Source organism: Osmerus eperlanus, chromosome 12, assembly GCF_963692335.1.
Source record: "Osmerus eperlanus chromosome 12, fOsmEpe2.1, whole genome shotgun sequence".
NCBI classification, from domain to species: domain Eukaryota; kingdom Metazoa; phylum Chordata; class Actinopteri; order Osmeriformes; family Osmeridae; genus Osmerus; species Osmerus eperlanus.
This window is the reverse complement of record NC_085029.1, coordinates 6,238,793-6,257,925: the sequence shown is the minus strand read 5'-3', so window position 1 is coordinate 6,257,925 and position 19,133 is coordinate 6,238,793. Positions and strand designations below refer to the sequence as shown.

The window sequence follows — 19,133 nt, the reverse complement described above, 5'->3', positions numbered from 1 at the left end:
AAACCTAAAATGTGTATCATGGCTCATCTGGCATGTGAGGGAACTGGTCTGCTTTTAAGGGGCATGGTTATGATACACAGAGAGCTGCTGTGGAGGTAATTGAAAAGTCAGTGTTTCTTGTAGTTGCTATTTAGGTCCTTCACTAAGATCACAATAATATGATTATTCGTAATTTTTTTATTTTCATCCCTCTCTTTATCCCAATAATGAGATTTGGGAATCAGGCAGAAGCTTTTTTTCATTGTTCCTTTTGTACTGGCCAGTGGCAAGTTCAACAGTAATTTCTGCAGGTAAAAATGTTGTACTCAAGTTTGTAGTGACAAGGATACAGGCCACAGACCACATACTGAGGTATCCACCACCTTTATATGCAATTCATACCATGAGGACTATTTCTTTGTACACTTGTGGATGCAAATAACTCACAACACCTGCAGCACTTGCTGTTCCATTTTAATAGCCCCTAATGTTTCATTTTTTTATCTGCATTCACCTACAAAAACATACTGTAATTAAAAATGTAAATGCAAATGTTGTCCGGGGGGATCAATAGTCAGGGAGTTCTAGCTGGCTGGCTGAGAGATGTTTAGTGCAGTTCTCTTTCTCCGAGCTCCGAGAGATGCTGCCAGGTAATCTTACTCCCTGTGTTTCTGTGGGGGTGAGGGAAAGATAGGTGGGGATGGGGGGGTGTCATTGTCCAGCCTCTGCTGGTGGCATCCGCTCCAGCCAGCAGGCTTCGTGATGCAGCCAGGAAGCTGTCGGAAGAAGGCCATTTTCCACAGGACAGCCCTTTGTCACACGGGGGGGATCCCTGTGTTGGTGGGTCTGGGTGGGGGAACGGTGGGGGCGAGGTGTGTGTGTGTGTGTGTGTGTGTGGGGGGGGGCAGTGTGGGTTGACTGAATAGGATGACAGTGTCTGGAGGTTGATTCCACAAGGACCCAATTAAACCTGGGAGGGCCTTACGTGAAAGAATAATAACAATGATTAATGCTCCTCTGGTGCTGTCTGAGACACGTTTTATTGTTTTGGGCTGTCTTTTCATGATTTACGCCAGGACCTTTTTCTGCCATATCAGGAAGATTCAGAGGCATCACCATGTATAACTTTCTCAGGGAGGTTGCTGTTATCTTATGATCATTCTGATGTTCTGGCCTTGCATGGGCGACTTCAAACCGCTTTCTGCCTGCCAAAAACAGTGTGTGATTAGAGGAATATGGGTATTGATGTTTATCTGCTTGTGTATAGGCTTGTATATGTGTGTGGGGATTGGGTAATAAAAGTACACTCCATTGGAAAAGTCTGGAAGAAATCTACAGTGTTATTCAAGTAAAGGAACAATTAATAATAGCCATTTTATTTATTGTACTGTTAAACCTATTAGGTGTTTAAAGCATTGATTTCTTACAGTATTAATTATCTTGAGACAGTATTTCATTGTGTAAAGGATCTCCTGTCAACATCTAAACATAGCTTAACATTTTTTCTCATATCTCAGGATTTTTTCCTACCCCTTTCTAAGCTCCAGCTACATCAGATAAACTAACTCTTTAATGAGAAAATCCCTCTGTATTATGTATTTGCGGTTAGCAAGCAGTTTATCAATTACTGCTTGTGGTTTCATTCTGTCAGTCATTTTTTTCTGGGTGTTTGAGGCCCTGCTCTCCAGACTACAGCCCTGTGTTATTGTACTTAAACAAATCAATTCTGTTGCAGCTGGGGTTTTTTCATCCCCATCATTATGAACTGTTTGCAGTGCAGAGTGTATTGATTTTTTTTCACAGCTCTGAAAAAGCAGTTGATGAACCCCACTGGGGTGTCTGGGAGAAAAGCTGGTCAAAGAAATAAATAAAATACATTTAAAAAAAGAGTCACCTAGCATCAAACCTCCCGCCACCTTTTATCTCACCCTCCCTCCCCTAACCCATTGAGCCTCCAGTACTCCTCCACTTTCTCCAGAATGCAGCAATTCCGACCAAAGAGAGAAATAATGCTTAAAAAAGAGGATAAAGAAAGTGTAGGGCACAAGGGACGGCTGTCTCCCACGAAATGTGAAATGATACCTTGGTGGTTAAACAGCGTTCATAGGCTGTATTAGCCCTGCGCTGTCAACCAAAGCATGAGCTCAAGAGAAAAATCCAGCCCAGAAGCCTTCTGGTCAGATTGGAATGGCTGGCATGCTGTGTGTCACTAACAGACTGTCTGATGAAAACGATACTCCTTAAATGAATACAGTCAGATAAGAGAGGGGGATAAAGGATGAAGGGGGAAAGGATAAAGGAGGTGAGTGGTGAGGAACAATGACATTTCGCACACGTGCACACACACATAAACCTAGACTTACTGTAACACACAGCGGATGGTGATTTTATCTGACATGTTTTTTTATCACCGCACTAATATTTCACCACCTGTGAAGTAGGATCCTAGTGAACGGCTCTGGCCAGTATTGGTATTTGAGTGTCTTTTTATACTTTTTTCAGTGTTTTTAATGACCTCCACAATTTTGACAAGATTTTTTTTATATTCTACAAGATTCAGACAAAGCGTATTGAAACACTTTCAGGCATTCTAGTCTAACTGAGTTGAAGTGGTTTAACATACTCCTCACTATTAGTAGCATCCTTTTGAATTTAGTTTTTTGATGGTACAGCTGGCTAAAGCTGTGTTTCTAAAGTGTGATTGTTATGTGTGTAAGTCAGAGGACCCTGGTTTGAACCCCCGAGTGGGCAAGGGAGTGAGAGAAGTGATACTGACGAGTGATGCAATGACACCTGTTACATTAGCAATTACCACCACTTTGTCACAGAAACAAACGTTTTTGCATGGTAAACTCGTCCAAACATGATCTGACATTCTGACCATAAAAGGCAAGTTTTAAAGGCCTCACACATTAGATGATTTTCCATTCTAGCATTACATGTGTTGGATGAACTGGTTCTGTATGCTAATTATATGTATCACATAGGCTTACAGCACGTCACTTTGGAAAAGGTTGCCCTTACCTGATGTCGAGATCTATTGAAGGTTGAATATTGTTGGGCCGTATGTGGTCCTGTGCCATGCAAGCTAAGTGCTAAGCTATGGAGCAGGCCTCCCTTAATAGGCTTATCTGTCAATCTGGAGTGAGTCGTGGTGCTGCCATGAGTGTGCCCTGGAGCTGAACTTACTCCGCTGTGAATGTTCACAACGCTCCGGCCATCACGCGAAGTGTCACCCCTCTCTTCTGATTTGTCCTCAATGCCAATGGAGTGTGAAGGGGCTTATCCTGCAATCAGGAAATGTATCACGTTAAGCTGCATGGCATGGAAGCCTGTATACAATGAACTGAAATAATGACTCTGCATTTGGCTCTTTGCGATATCCATTGTGTCCAGTGAAATGGTTTAATTGCAAAATGAATCGACTATTTTTTATTAATTTTTTGCCTAATAAAGCATTTATAATAACATTTAATTTCATGTGCATCTCGTCTCTGTGTTGTAGGGGCGGCAGGCTCGACCAGCAGACCGTGGGCTGGTTCTCATCCTGACATGTGAATGGGCGGGGGGCCTCGCGTGGCACAGGAAACCAGGCTTGCAGTGATCACAGGTGGGTGACATTCATCCATTGCAACTATGTGACAAAATCCCACCCTCCCCCCTTCCACTTAAGGCCTCCTCAGAAGTCTCCTCACTCAGTCATCTCCACCAAGACTGCCTTGCTACAAAATGTCATGAATTTCTTTGGGTGGGAGAGGAGACAACAGATGAGGCGCGTCACTGGAAATAGATATCCGCTTGTCAGTGGATGGTTCTCAATGCAGTTACAGTATGTTTGGTCTGACAGGCTCTGCCTGTACAGAGCCAAGTTGTGTGGATTCAAAATGTCCGCCATAGCCGAACTGCTAGAACCTGAGTGCAGGGCATGGCTGGATATGGCCTTGTGCTGCTTTCTGTGGCTCTCCCAGCCCATCTTGGGGTTCCACCAATACATGCACACCTGCACAGAGGGTTCATGGCCTCCTGCAAAAAAAAGGAAAAAACAAAACACCACATACCTGCCATGAGGTCATCCTTCTGTGTACACTTAACATGTAGTTCACTGTCATATATGTAGCTTTACCAATAGAGCGCCATGGCGGGAAGGGCTAGTATACAGTCGGCTCCGCTGTATTATACAATAGTTATATTACGGCTTAGGAATTAGAACGTGCGGTGCCTGGTGCACACACCCCAGACACTGAGAAGTACGGCGACCGGATCTGTCTCACACACAGCGGAGTGGGATAAACCCCAGCGATTAGCAAGTGGAAATGTTAGAGGAGGCAGGCCGACAGGCAGGCACAGGCACGGGGTATATGACATGAGTGACATGGTCTGTCACAGCTGCCTCTCTCTCAGTGGTCGACCGCCCCTGCGCCTTCCCTCAGCTGTGAATTGAAGGTTCGTTTCGTGGAGGGAGAAACCTAACACAATGGATGGGTTGCTTTTAACCACACAAACAACAGTAGCAAAACATAGCAGCAACAAATATCAATTGGGGAAATGTAATCTTCGAGGTTATTGACTCAGTATCCAGACAAAGTGAGAGAATAAATATGTTAACTTATTTATATACAATACACATATCTTTGTAGTTCTGTCATTGTGAGTTCTCTCTTGAAAGACAATGCTATTCTTTAGTCCTTTAGAGTTTTACTTGATTGTACTTTATCAGTGCATGCCCTAATAAATAATTGCTTTCTGCTGTGAAATGTTAGGGGCACAGACATTCAGTTAACCTCGCTAAAGGAAAAACTTTTTAAAAGAGCTACCTCCCCTTCCTGTCAGTGGTTTCTTTTTCTCTCTCTCTGTTCTGTTCTGAGATCTGGTATTGATAAGAGAGCAGGCTGCTTGTTACTGAACAGGAAGGAGAGGGCCTGGCTTAGGAACCCGTGCCTACACAAACTCATGTCCACCTCCATAACACTAACCATTGAAAGAGGAAGGGAGAGGGAAAAATAGCGGGGAGGAAGGGATGGAGTGTAGAAGGTAGAGAAAAAATATTACTACTATTTTTGCCACAAGTACAATTCTCAGTATTACAAACTCATGCTCAATTCAGCTCTGCTTATGGGGGCGTTTTTTCATAGGATGCTCGGGAAATACAAACCAGAAGCAGAATTAACAATCATCTGGCACTCATCTCAACTCAACGACATCTACTTAGACACACCTTGTTTGTGCGATTGACTTTTTTATCAAGAGGAAGTACTTAGTTGTTCAAGTGTGGGCTACCTCATCTGAATCACCTTTGGCTGTGACGAACAAGCTGTTGTAAAGATAAGCTTGATGGTTCTCTTGGTGGTTGTCTTATAGCTGCCACTGAGCTTTGACACTCAACCCTGGTAAGGATTCAGCACAGTCCCGCTGAGATAGAGATTTGTTGTCAATTTAGAGACGTGTGCGTGTGTTTGTGTAGAGCGAAAGAAGTTGCTGCTGGTGCACAACGGCACTTAATTACTCCCGATCACTTGAGATTATCTACTGCTGTAATCAAAAGAAAATGGCTTACCTATTATAAACAGTATGCTACGTTAAGATAAGCATGAGTGGATGCTAGTGCACATTCACACACAAACGACAGGCGATGATAGATTCTTGGCTCTTCATTATCGTATTTATCATGTCAACTTTCTTTATCAACGCCTCCCAGAGCGAAAGCTTTACTTTTACCACGTCCCTCATAGCACCCCATCTCACATGCATTTGGCATGCGAGTAACTATGTGAATCTCAGGCATATCTTCACAAGGTTAGGCTTTAGCAGAGACATAGCTGAACGGTATATAGTCAAATTCCCCTGAGAAACTGCAAAGATAACGTGCCAGGGTGACAGTTGAATTATTAGCCCATTAGTCAGCGAAAGGGGGGGAAGAACATGGCATCCCTCAATGAAGCGCCTCCATGCTCTATTTGAGATAGCTCTCCTAACTGCCACAGAGGAATCTTGTAAGTCTCTCTCCCGGAGCAGTCAGCATAGGTGCGGAGGTCAGGAAGCAGAGTCTTGGACAGACAGACAAACAGACAGGCAGGCAGACATCCAAGGAGGCAGAAAGATAGGCACTCAGGCAGATTGGCAGGCAAGTCTACAGACAGACAGACAGACAGACAGGCTGACAGGTAAGCAGGCAGGCAAAACACAAACGGATAGAGTTGGACAGATAGGCAGGCAGGCAGGCAGGCAGGCATAAAAACACAGACAGAGTTGGACAGATAGACAGGCAGACAGACAGGCTGTCCTCCAGCAAAGCAGCAGAACACAGAGGCAGGACTCTGTGTCCTGGACTATAAATAGATTGAGCGGCATCATCCCCGGACGACAGGGACTAGCTTACTGACCGCCAGCAGGGATCCACGGGCGGGGTCAGCGAGTCACTGTCAACAGATAGAGTCAAGTGCCTTTTACATCGGTGACATGGACGTACTAGACCAACATTGACGCTTGAAACATTGGTTCCTGTCGAACATGGCTTGTGTTGTTTGATGGTAGAACCAACTAATGCCAAAAGGAAGTTCTGTAACAACTATTGACCTCAAATTGAACTTCTGCTTTCCTTATTCCCCAATCCTCATTTAAACTTTAAACTGACGCCAGAACTTATAGACATCTGTGTGGATATTTCTGTCTTATTCTGCAAATAAGAATTAAGAACAAAGAGAACTAAGCATATCAACAAATTAATGAACGCCCACTCTCTTTGATATGATAGTAAAGCTGATACCCCTTTGAGACCAGGCTTCTGATAAGTCTCCGATTCCCTTATCCATGATGGATGGCCCTATTACTAATAAGCTATGCTTCACAAGCCAACAAACAAATCAACAACAGTCTCCATAATGTGTTTTAAGAACGCTTGGCATATGAGTGCACTTGGCTTATGAACGAGCCAGCCCCATGCTGTTTCAATTGCACAGCTTTTCGATGGCGTGCGACATCAGCTAACACGCCTTTCTCTGTCCTGTCTGTCCCTAATGTGGTCTTAGTAAGTTGTTTCCTTTTGTCAATTTATACAGCTACAACTTGCTTGGCCAGGGCCTTTACTTAAGGATATTGCAAACGTTCGGACAACCTTGGCTCCCCTCTCCCCTGCGCTGTGTGTTGCTGCTGGCCTGAACAGTCCTGTTGTAAGGCTCTCGATAAAGCAAATGAGGTCATGACAGACAGCCGTGGCCTCAGGTCCCTGAATTAGCCGTCAGCTGATCGGGCCTCAGCGCTCAAGTGTTCTAGGTTGTAGATGTACAAATTAACACCCCCCGGTTGTAAACGTAAACCCACGGCTGTTTGACACTATGAAGTACAGTGAGCACAACGAAAAAAGTCTTGCTCCAAAAAGTGCAGACTTTAGCATGAAAAAGTTGAAGGTTCAAGGTTGTTGGGAAGATCAAGTAAGTGTAGCAGTTACAGGATAGGAGTCACTTTGCACCAACTTGGTTTCAATGCGTCTGTGCTTCCTCGCCATGAAAATCAGCCTCTTTTTCACACTGAGGATGATGATGAGGATACTCATCCTGATGATCAAGTGATCACTGTTGTAAACACAGCTGTTTTAAAAGCCTCCCTCCTCATAATACTGATGGTGATGATGATGTCAGCAACTGTAATCGACAGTGGAATGGGATGAGAGTCTCTTCAGGGAGGTGAGGAACTTGGCTCAGACAGGGGAAGAGAGGTAAGCTGGATATGAGGAAGGATGGTGCCCATGAAACATTCATGCACCTGGGGAATCTCAGCTCACTTAAGAACCAAGAAGGAGAAGAATGGGTGTTTATGTCACAATTAAACCCTGTGTAACCAAAATTTGCCTCTTAAATAAATACCAAATATATCAATATCATGATTTTTGATAGTCTCCTCATCTGGATGTGTACATGATATCGGAATTGGATTCAATGTAAACACTGACTCTGTGGTTAGTGACATAAGGTTTAGTATTGTTTTATAAGACAAATAACCTCTGAAGCACAAGGACTCTGCTACAATATCACTGGCCATAGTAGCCGCCCTCTGCTCCCACCCGCACACCAGAATGCGAGCTATTCCCAGCGCTCTGCCCTCTCGGGGACGGACTGTTGACACAACAGTGCACCAAATGCGGACAACCCCACTTGCTCTGCTTGAACAGTTGCCCCCTCCAAAACTGACCCCGCTCTCTCACTGCAAGAAGAGAGAGAATGTGCTTACCCGGAGATTGAGAACGACAGAGAGGGAGAGAACACGATAAGAGGAGGGAGAGCGAAGCAGAAGCAATATTTAGACAGCTGCACGTGTAGTGGCACGGATCCTTTTTCTTTCTAATGGCGGGGTATATGAGCCATGGGGGGAGGGATACATTTGGGTCCCCTCAGTGAAGTCTACAATAGCCCAAGACGAAGATCCCACTGTGGCGTTGATGTCATCACACCCTCCTGACAATGGTCCATATACCAAGTGTGAAAGCTACAGTGGTAGGTCTTAAATCAGAAGCCTCGGTGTACTGAAGAGACCAAATAGGAAACCTGCTATTCACTGCTTCATAGATCATCTGGTAAATATAGTCGGGGCGACTCATACGTCTCAGTGTGTGTGTCTAGCTTCCAGTGAACTGGAGGCTGTGAGTGAGTTGCTGCAGAGGGTTGCCCCCAGCACTACGTTGCAGGACCTGGTACAGAGTGGTTGTCCGTGTCAGCTGGCCGTGTGGGTTACGGTCCTGTACTAGACTGGCATTGTGCCCTGACCATGAGGTGGTAAATGGCAGCCGACTGCTCTTATTCAGTGAGAGTTGAAGAGACACACACACTTGCCTTGTGTATTCTGCACTCCACAAAAGGTTGACTCAGTCCATGTCAACATGCAGCTGTGTGGGGCTTCTCAGATCCATGTATCTGATAGAAAGCAATTGATTTGAAGTATTATCAACAATTCAGGGTTGTTGGTACAGCTTTGGAGGGGATAGGTGTCCTGAAAATCCGACGATAAAGTCAGAACATTTAATTTAGAGGGTAGGGTTGTTGTTTTCAGTCAAATTGTATGATCAGATCATTCTTTTTAATTGTACTTTTGCGTGATCATGTCCAATCTCTCCGGTGCTGCCTTGGTGGAGCTCACAGTTAAATTCTCCTTCTCTTTCTCCAATTCAAGGTAGGTAGCCTACACTGGAGAGAGTGGATTCCTTCATCTTTACCATGAATGTCACTCAATCGTGATCAGCACTGAGCAATTATTGTCTGCAGGTTTCATCCGTCTCAAGTTTAAAGTTGATTTGCCATTTGTAACAAGTAGGCCTACAGGTAGGCTACATTGAAATGATTTGGTCCAGGTCTTGTTTGCACGTACAATGATATCAGGCGAACGGTGAGGGAAACCTTGACATTAAAGCGCTCGAGCTATGGTGGCACACACGTCCCTGTCTCACAATACACACACCCGAGACTCGCGATAGCCACTAATTGCTACTGGATATTAGAACAAGGTCTCCTAAGACGCTGAACTTTCTCATGCCAATCATAACAAATGCGTGTTACCGGTATCCGATGAAAGCAGTCCCTGCAGCTGGAACCCAAATTAATTATTCTGGGCGGCTAGTTTTGCTTGTTTCGCCGGCCGCCAAGTTGAACGGCATCTATAATGGCATCTCAGAGAGATTAATCCTGATGTAAAACTATCAAAGCAGCCATGGTTTGAGTCCAGTCCAGACCTCTCCCTGTAATCCCTGCCAGAGAGAGAGAGAGAGAGAGAGAGAGAGAGAGAGAGAGAGAGAGGAGAGAGAGAGAGAGAGAGAGAGAGAGAGAGAGAGAGAGAGAGAGAGAGAGAGAGAGAGAGAGAGAGAGAGAGAGAGAGAGAGAGAGAGAGAGAGAGAGAGAGAGAGAGAGAGAGAGAGAGAGACTTCCACTCTCAAAGAAATGGGCTGCTGCTTGTTTCTTCCACTGTTTTGTTTGTCTTTTGAAATCACTTTCTGTTTTTTTGTCAGCTTCCACATAGAATGCATTCTGGCCTTGTTTGACTTTTGGTAACACATTCTTTGTGAAACCCCAAGAACAGTTGACAGATTGCAGTTAGTTAAGTTAATTAGTTAGTTAGTTGGTTAGTTAGTTACCAGTCAAAGGGATGAGACTTGAAGACAAGATGTAAAGACGCTGCACTCTTGATGAGACATACAGTGTCTATCGACACTGTGAGCAATGGCATATGGTGACATTTTTATGCTGAAAGCAAGGCATCAGAGAGGTCCAGTCGCTGTGATGCCCTTAGAAAGATTCTAATCTCTTCCACTGTTGTATGTTTTCTACAGAGTAGAGTGTTTACTCAAGTCTCACATGATTAGATGGCACACATAGCAACTAATGTGTTCACTTCATTGAAGATTAATACAAAAAAGGGTTCGTTCACACATTTAAAGATCCCATGACATGCTGTTTTTGGATGCTTTTATATAGGCCTTAGTGGTTCCCTAATACTGTATCTGAAGTATCTTTCCCGAAATTCAGCCTTGGTGCAGAATTACAGCCACTACGAGCAGTCCCACAATGAGCTTTCCTCAGGACGTGCCGCTTCTGTGTCTGTAGCTTTAAATGCTATAAGGAAGAAAGCGGCGGGGCTAACTGCCATGCTTCGGTCGTTTGCAAGCCATGATGTCTCGAGGAAAAAACAATATCGCGCTTGTATGGTTGTAGCTCATTTTCTCATTGGTGGGCCAAATTCTCTGTGGGGGAAAAACAGAGAAAGGGGAGGTAACCTTCCCTATTGTGACGTCACAATAGGAACATTTTCAAAACCGAGCATTTCAGCTTTCATTTTCTCAAAGGCGGAGAAGAATACCCAGGGCTTGGTTTAAATCTATCGAAATTTCTAGCCACTGGGGGACCAAAGGCAGTCTAAGGGAACTCATATTAATGTTAAATAACCTCCTAAATTGAACATTTCATGTCATGGGACCTTTAAAACCAATTACATCTGCAATAGAGTTCAAAGTGTTTTAAATCTAAAGGTGACATTTTAAGAGTAAAATTCAAGCTTAAAATAGGAAGTGTTTGCATCATTGCTGATAATAGATGATTGTTGCCTTTCATTTGTATGTAACTCAAATAAGAAAGGGTGGTTATGTTGCTAGAGTTCCCTGGCTAAAATGTAGCCGTTAGAGGCAAATGATATAGAGGCAAATGGTTGAGATGTCACGACCAGATGACAGCGACGGTTCCATACTGACTCTGCAGCCGTGCATACATCATATATTCAAATAATGCTGAGCAACACGGTGGTGGGAGATTTTAGTTGCATCTGCATTATGCTAACGAGGGCAGTAAGCCAATGAAATGCTTAAGCATAGACTGCTGAGGGACACAAAAACAAGACCAGCACAAATTAACAATGTGGACCGATGCTTTAGAGTATAGGTAAGAGAGAGTAACCATGGTTATTACAATTAAATGCAACATTTGTTTGTTGTTTTGTCTTCCTTTACCAAATGTTGTCATAGTGAGCCTTGAGCAAACACAAAAACAATCTGGCCTGTGTGTTTCCCTGTCACATGGAGAAGTGCTGAGGAACCAGCATGCATGCCCTGGTATTTCCTGGGGCTGAGTAAACATACACAGTGGAGGTTTTAGTTCATCACTACATCAGTCCCACAATGGCCCCACTGAGAGAAACTTGACACACACACCTCCACACAAATATATATATATATATATGTTAAACGGTATATGTTAAAGGGACAGTTCACCCCCAAATCTTTCAAACTAAATGTCCTCTTACATGTAGTGTCATTTATCCATCTAAATTGTTTTGGGAAGAGTTTTGGAAACATCGGCCGTAGAGATGTCTGCATTCTCTCAAAGGTAATGAAACGAGATTGGGCTAGTCTTGTGCTCAAACGGTGGATGAAAATTGATAAATAGCACTACAGGTTTATTTTATTTTGGGGGGGGAACTGTCCCTTCAAGATGCCTGTCATGTTTTTTATGAATTATTTGATCAGATGATTGGTGTACTCAGGGAGTCAAGGACAAGATGCAAACTCATTTTCTGTTGATTGCTAAATCTGTGGGTGTAAATCTTTGCTTTGACACGTGGCTTCGTCTCAACCTAAAATGACACAAAAGCAAGTGCACGTTTCTGCCTTCCAACTGTATGTCTCCTATTCTGTTCTCCCCACACACAGAAAGATAAACAGAGCTGGCAATATTCCTATTATAAAAGGATTACTTGATCAAAATGGTACAACTCACAAATCTCTGTCCACCAAAACAGTGATCAAATTCTCTCTTTGCATAAAGATCATATTGTTAGCATTTTGATCTCCCTCCTCCATCAACAAATTAATAGACATTGAGGGAAACCATGAAAATGTGTTTGTGATAAATAGGTTATGAGAAGGTGTGTTAAATCAAGTAAAACATTGAATGCACTTGTTAATCTAATTGATGTTGATTGGAGTGTCATAGTAGTGTGTTTTAATGAAGACTTTGATCTGAACCTCTGGAGACTAAAGAATGATAAAATATGTCCGGTTGCTTTTTGATTGTCACTGTTTGATGTGCTGTGTGTTTTACATTTGAGCTTTGAGGTGCAATAGCTTGGAGAATGGTTTACCTCAAAATAAGGACATCCATTTACAACCAAATGTTTTGATACATTTATAAAATTCATAAAATAATTGTGTGTGCCATCAGTGGCCTAACTATGCATCACATCACCGGGCTGACTGTTTTGTGTGTTTAGTTGCCTTCTCACATAATTTCATGGTGTTAATGCATAATCAAAGAATCTATTGCTGAAATTGTATGCTATAATTTGGAGTCTGTGTGGGGTATGTAGGTCTGTATTCTAGGATTCTAGTTTGGAGTCTATGTGGGCTATGTAGGTCATACAGAAGAGTCCATTTTCTTTAATTTTGTAATCCCCATTTGTTCTGCTTTTTTCCCGCAGAAATACAGCTCTAGGGTCTTTGTCAGGCCACCCCGCCCTGGGGTTGAAGCTAGGTCTTTCTACTGTTCTGTCTCACGTGCTTGCAACATTTGCTTGCCAAGCTTCTTTTCTGCTCAAGTAATACATGCTTACTCTTCCTTGAGTCTTGTTTGAATTATATTTTCAACTTACACACACTTCATTGTAGAACAAAGACTGACCGCTCTCATGTAACCATGTTACTGAACCATGGGTTTGGGAGGAGAGCCCCCCCCTCCGTGGTGAAACAAACCAGGTCATGTTTATGGTAAAACGGGGAAAAGAGGTCAGGAGGATACACTCAGTTAACCTTGCAAGAGCCTTGTGGTACACAGGAAAGGAAGTTGTTAATTTCAGTTATACTACGGTAATGCAGGGTGAATGGTTAACTTTGTGTGTATAAATACTGTATACACCAACTGCTTCTCAAGGCTTTAGAAATAGCTTTGCTAAACAATGCATGATGAAAATTATGATTTACATATCTGGAGATGTACCAAATTGGAATTTTTGCTCAAATCAATGAAAAAGGCTGCTAGCAGGAAGAAATACATGTGCTTCATAACGTACATTTCTGGTTGCTGTGCTAACCTGGGCTCAACCTAACAACAGGCATGGCATCAAACAGGCCTGACCACAACAGTCTTTCCACTTCTAGATCAACTAACATCTCCCACTAAAGGACACAGGAATAGGGAGCCTGTCAGAAATATGGCCACCTGACGTCGAGCAGACCAGACGTGTAAACGTGTAGGAAATGTACACCGGCGTCTAGCGTTCATTAAATCATGTGTCCTCTGTCAGGCTGCATGCCTTTTCATCACCCTGCAGTCAGGCCATATCTGCCTGTGTGTCTGGCCGCAGACATGAGGGAGCATGTGTAGGCTATGTGTGTGTGGTGTGTGTTCTGTGTCTATGTATGCAGCAAACATTTCCTCCTTGCTTTGTCTTCCCAGGGTTGGGATCGCTTCCATTCTTGAGAAGACGACACCTTTTTATTCATTTATTTTTATGACGTTTGAGGGACAAGTTTTCGGGGGGCAGAAAAGAAGGCAAAAAAGAGACAGTTGCATGCTCTGAAAACAGAAAAGAGACCCTCTCCATCTGTCTGCGTGATTGTGAGGCACAGGGAGCCGTGTGGTGGTTTTGCTGGAGGGGGTGAAGGGAGCGAAGACAGAGGGGGCAGGGAGAGAGTGGACAGGCGTGAGGGCGGGGGTTCTGTAAATAGCCCACCCTGCATTAAGAGCTGGAATGCAGGAGGAGAGCTGTGCTGTGTAGTGGCTTTGACCTCACCAGCTTGGACACACCGCTCACATTTACCAAACCACAGAAAACCGAGAAAGTCAGCTCCGACTGTTTCTCCACTTCATTCAGGTCAAATCGGATCTGATCTTGCTGGCAAGGCACTGTCACCCTTGCCACCACACTGCCAGGCAGAATCAAAATAAGACAAGTCAACTCTATCAGAGCACCGACTCTGTTTGGCTGTATCTATCTTAACATATACACTTAATGTACCATCTAAGATCGGTTTGGGGATTGGAAATACAGCTGTATTGAACAGTATGAAATCTGTTTCAAAAACTAGATTTGAACATTAATCTGTTTCAGAGACTAGAGTTAGTTGCCCAGCATGTGTATGTGTGCAGGGCATTATGTGTGTGTGCGTGTGTATGTGTGTGCTGGAAGTAGGTCATTGATTTGGAACTTGGACAGTGATTATGTGCTGGCCTAGAAAAGGTCTAAAATCGGCGATCTCCCATACCAAAACAGCTTTTTATAAGTGGCAGTTATTCAAGGTCAGGACAACAAGTCAACTGATAATGGATTGCAGACATGTTTCAAATACAACACACTGGCTGCTCACACTATTGATTATGTACACAACAAGCTGATAATTTGCTTTGTTTACGATTTTTATTACCACACTGAAGATGTACCCTGTCGTTGAAAATTATACTAATACTTGTATCGTATTCATGACCTACTTCTCAAACATATTTGTCATATTGTATTGCCTTTTTCACACGTATTAGGATGTGTCTTACTCTCCTCGCATGGGGGAAAGCTCTGTTCTGTCATGTTGGCAAATTCCTTGACGAGGCCTTCATGTTCTCACCGAGAATCCGTTTGAACCAATAATGCAAATATTCATGGCCTTTAAATAAGCGGAGACATGATCTAATCCTCCTTTGACACAAGGTCTCAGCCAGTCATATACTCTGGGAACACATGTAAAAGGCAGTTAACATCATCGCTGTGCCAGGGTAAGTCTTCCACTCAAAGCCGGAATGAACTGTCAGCTTGCATCCTGACTCTAACTCTCTCTCTGTGATGGGTTGAAGCTGCTTCACACAGTACAGTGTACTCTGTAGGTTTGTCCGCTTCCCCTCGAGGGTGAAAGCTCTTGCTCTTGTTTAGTTTTTTTTTCACGTAGCTCAGTCTAGATGCACTTTGTTACTGTATTTACTGAATATTGCCGCTGGACCTCTGGGGGTTGTGTTCGGATTGGTTGGATGGGGTTAGAGGGCCATGTCTGCACTTCCTGTTGTGTCTGGCACTGCGTGCTTTGGAAGTAAACATAGGAACATGCTGGTGTCTGTGGAACACACGCAGTGTCTCCCTAGTCGGCAGTTCCAGACCTCCATGGCTCGCTGATGTATGCATTTTGCCAGTGCCTGAGCAGGCTAGGGAATACCTCCCATAACAATATCACGCAAATTGAGAGAATAATAGGAGTAGTCTGTTTGCATATATTATCAATGGTTTGCATGAGAGCAATACCAAAATGAATAGCAAGCATGTTGCAAAGTACCCGTCTCTACTACAAGCCTCACATGAGAGCGCCTCGTTTTCACAATATGGCCCCTGTGTAAACGATCCACCGCTGCGTTTGCATTTGTTCGGGCACAGGAGCAGCAGCCACACACAGACACAGAACAGAATCCGATCAAACATGACATCACCCCGCAACAGCTGCAGGCTGCGGTAGAGAGAGACAGAGAAAGAGGGAGGAGGGGGAGAATGGGAGGGAGGGCTAGAAAGAGAGACAGAGAGAGAGGACAGGGAGGGAGAACAATTGACCAGAAGCGACACGAAAAGAGAGGTGACCTGATTGCTCAGCTGGCCAAGAGCTGGGGAAGGAAACAGCAGCAGAGAAGCCTGGTCCCCCCTGTCTGGCCTGGGTAGCTGGCTCATTTAGTGGGCTCCTTCTCCGGCGGTCTCCTTCTCCCCTCCTACTCTACCCCCCCACCCCAACCCTATTCCCCACCCCTCACCACACTGCTGCCTGTCACGGCTCACTACATCGGAACAAAATGATCATCTTGCACCTTCTCGTGAACATGGGTCATCATCACACCCATGCAGGAACTGGCCCCTTCTGTTAGACAAGGGATGCAGAGATCTTGAAGGAGGAAAACGTGGAGGAATTGAAAACACTATACTGTTTTTTTTGTCATTTAGTATTTTCACTCTTTTGAGGTTTCACAGTTAAAAGTCACTGCTTTTGAATTTATTTTGTTTCACAGCTTCAAGAAATTACAGAGCCTGCGAACATTTATCCAAGTATATTTTTTACATGTCGGGTACCTCGTTCACAGTTCCAGTGGCTGTGAATGTAATTAATTGTAATCGCAATCATCGTAATAGCTTTTCAGATCAAATACCCAGGAGCGGTCCTAATAAAATAATACATTTCTAGCAAAAACAAACACTCTAATACTCCCCATGCTCCTCACCCCCCCCCCCCCCCCCCCCGGTATCTCTCCCTCCCTCCTTGGATTGGGCTTTGGCCCGGAGAGAAGAGAATGGTTGGAAAAAAAGAAAACAGAAGGACCTGTGCCCCATTTGCATACCTTTTTAGCATGTGGCTGAGAGAGCCTTTATTAAAACTCCCCCTGTGGGGGTGGCCCCACTGTGTGTATATGTATGTGTGTCCGTGTGTGTGGGGGGGGGGAGGGTCGCGGAGGACATGTGGCACCATCTGAGCTGGGAGACAAACAATGTTTCTACTCTTAGGACAGGGTGACTGCGAAGACACTGTTAGCAACAGACCACCATGCCCGCCAATCTCCTTTCATGGCAAGCAGGGGGCCCTATTGCTAAACAACCGGGGCTGTGGGGAATGGGAATACCAAGACGGCATCCATAAGGACAGAAATCTTAAACTCGACTAAATCTACAGCTTGTTGATACCTCCATTGTACCCTCATCAGAACACACTTAATAATCAATGACGCGTAAAGAACACACCGGTGCGTTGTTGAGTGTACTGTCACACACTCACAGGGGCTGAACCGGGGCTAGCCCATCAAGCTGTTAAGTATCTGTTCAGCCAGGCTAGGCAACTCGTGGTTACTTAGGTGTTACTGAGGTGTCTTCCATAATGAACCTATCTAGTGGAGTGAGACCACAGCCCCCCCCCCCCCTTTCCTGGCAAGAAGGTTGAGGCGTTAGCACGCGCGCTAGCCTGTTAGCTCGTCTAATGAGCCATTCACAAACCATTCCACAACAACATGGCACTCACTGATTCAATGGTTCGCTACAATCAATTATCATACAACAATCTAGCCACCCCCCACCCCTACCCCTATAATTAGTTGTGGCCAGGCTTTTATTCCCCCGCAAAGTATTTGTTAGAAATTTTGACAAATTATTTTGACAGTTAGCAAAAGCAGAAATTTCTCGTGCTGCTTATGAAAACAAAAACTCCTTGCTTTTTGCCTGGTTCCTAATTCTCCACCTACACATTTAGCTAAGCAGAAGAAGCTGGGGAAAGGGGAGGGGGGGGTGAAGAAATATCACAGATGTTGGTCTGCTGGGTCTGCTTCCCCTTTACAGGTTTCCTGCTCAATCTGCTTTGCTGAGGGCTTTCTTTCCAACATGACAAATGACTCTTGCTAACCTAATTTCAACTGTGGCGTTTGAGGCCTCATGCTTGGCGGTCAGAGGCATTCCCTCAGACGTTGAGCAGACTCCCTCAAGTCGCCCTCGCCTGACAACCTTTAGGTCTGCCTGTCCATGACCTCTTCTGGCTTTGGTAAATTAGGTTTAACAAAATCAACTCCAAGCAATTAGTTTTGCATTAATTTTCCAGTCTTCAAAATGCATATGTAATAATAATACTTGTAATGCAGAGAACCTAATGGTTAATGCTTCCACTACCCCAAGGAAAATTCCTATTTTATTTTTGTGTTTTTCTGTGTGTCTGTGTGCTTTCTGGGTCACTCCACAGGGCCAGTTGTCAGAGTTAGGCCAGAATGGAATGGAAACAGCAGGGCTAGGGTTTCAACCTGTGATACCACCCAGCAACGGCTGGCCTTTGGCAGGGACAGGGGTCACAGTTGTGTGGCATGCCAGACGAGGGCCTCTGTCCTCACGCTGTCACTCACTCCAACCGTCCGAACCCCCACCCCGATCTGGCTGAAGACAACGAGTGTAGGGGGGGGGGGGGGGACTGTTGTAACCTTATCAAGAGTCCAAACGAAGGCTTGCAGTGATGCGCTTGGCTGATAAAGGCCAGGAAGTGGCGGAGTGTCTTTGATTATTTCGGCCTTTTCTATTTCCCGAGGGTCATTTGCTGCCCTGATCTTAGCCGAGAGTATGGGGCACGAGAAGGTAGCTTTGATTGGTTCCTGATGTGTAGACGGCATGTCTGGTCCCTTGGGTTCACACCAATTTATCCTGGGGATATTAAATGACCTAATGGCTGTATTATTTAGACAGGATTAACCCATCCCAATCTCCATCCGTTTGTAGAGGCGTTGAGCCGCTGAGCATCTGGGGGTGTCTGGATATGAATAGATCACCCCCAGTGTTTAGCTCTGTCCAATCCTCCATCATTTACTGTGAAAGACCTACATAACCCGAACCCCTTGCAAACAGCCAGCTGTTTGTAGAGCGTGGTTATGGTGGTACCGGGGAGGTTTTTGATTTCATCCTTCATTGTTGTGAAGATAACTGTTAGCAGGAGTGGTCAGATGGATTTTCAATCTCTGGGATTGCGATCTCTGTGTGTAACAGAGGGCTGAGATGTAGGGCTGTAAAACTGGCTTGTATTAGCTTGGGCCTCTCTCTTTCTCTCTCTGCTCTCCCTCTCACTTCCCCCAACAGGAACTGGCTAATTTCCTGAACTTGATATACCATTTGGTCCACACAGAGGGGAAACATCTGAATGAAGATCTCAGAAA

At 44.5% G+C, this 19,133-nt stretch overlaps 1 protein-coding gene across 2 annotated transcripts in view; it reads left to right on the top strand.

The window, feature by feature from the left end:
* Window positions 1-3,483: 3,483 nt before the first annotated feature.
* LOC134031013 (zinc finger MIZ domain-containing protein 1-like) overlaps window positions 3,484-19,133 on the top strand; it is a 63,115-nt gene continuing 47,465 nt past the window's right edge. For both annotated transcript variants that reach the window (XM_062474478.1, XM_062474477.1), the window contains exon 1: window positions 3,484-3,589. The gene's annotated coding sequence lies outside the window, so the exon portion shown is untranslated. The remainder of the gene's footprint in view (window positions 3,590-19,133) is intronic.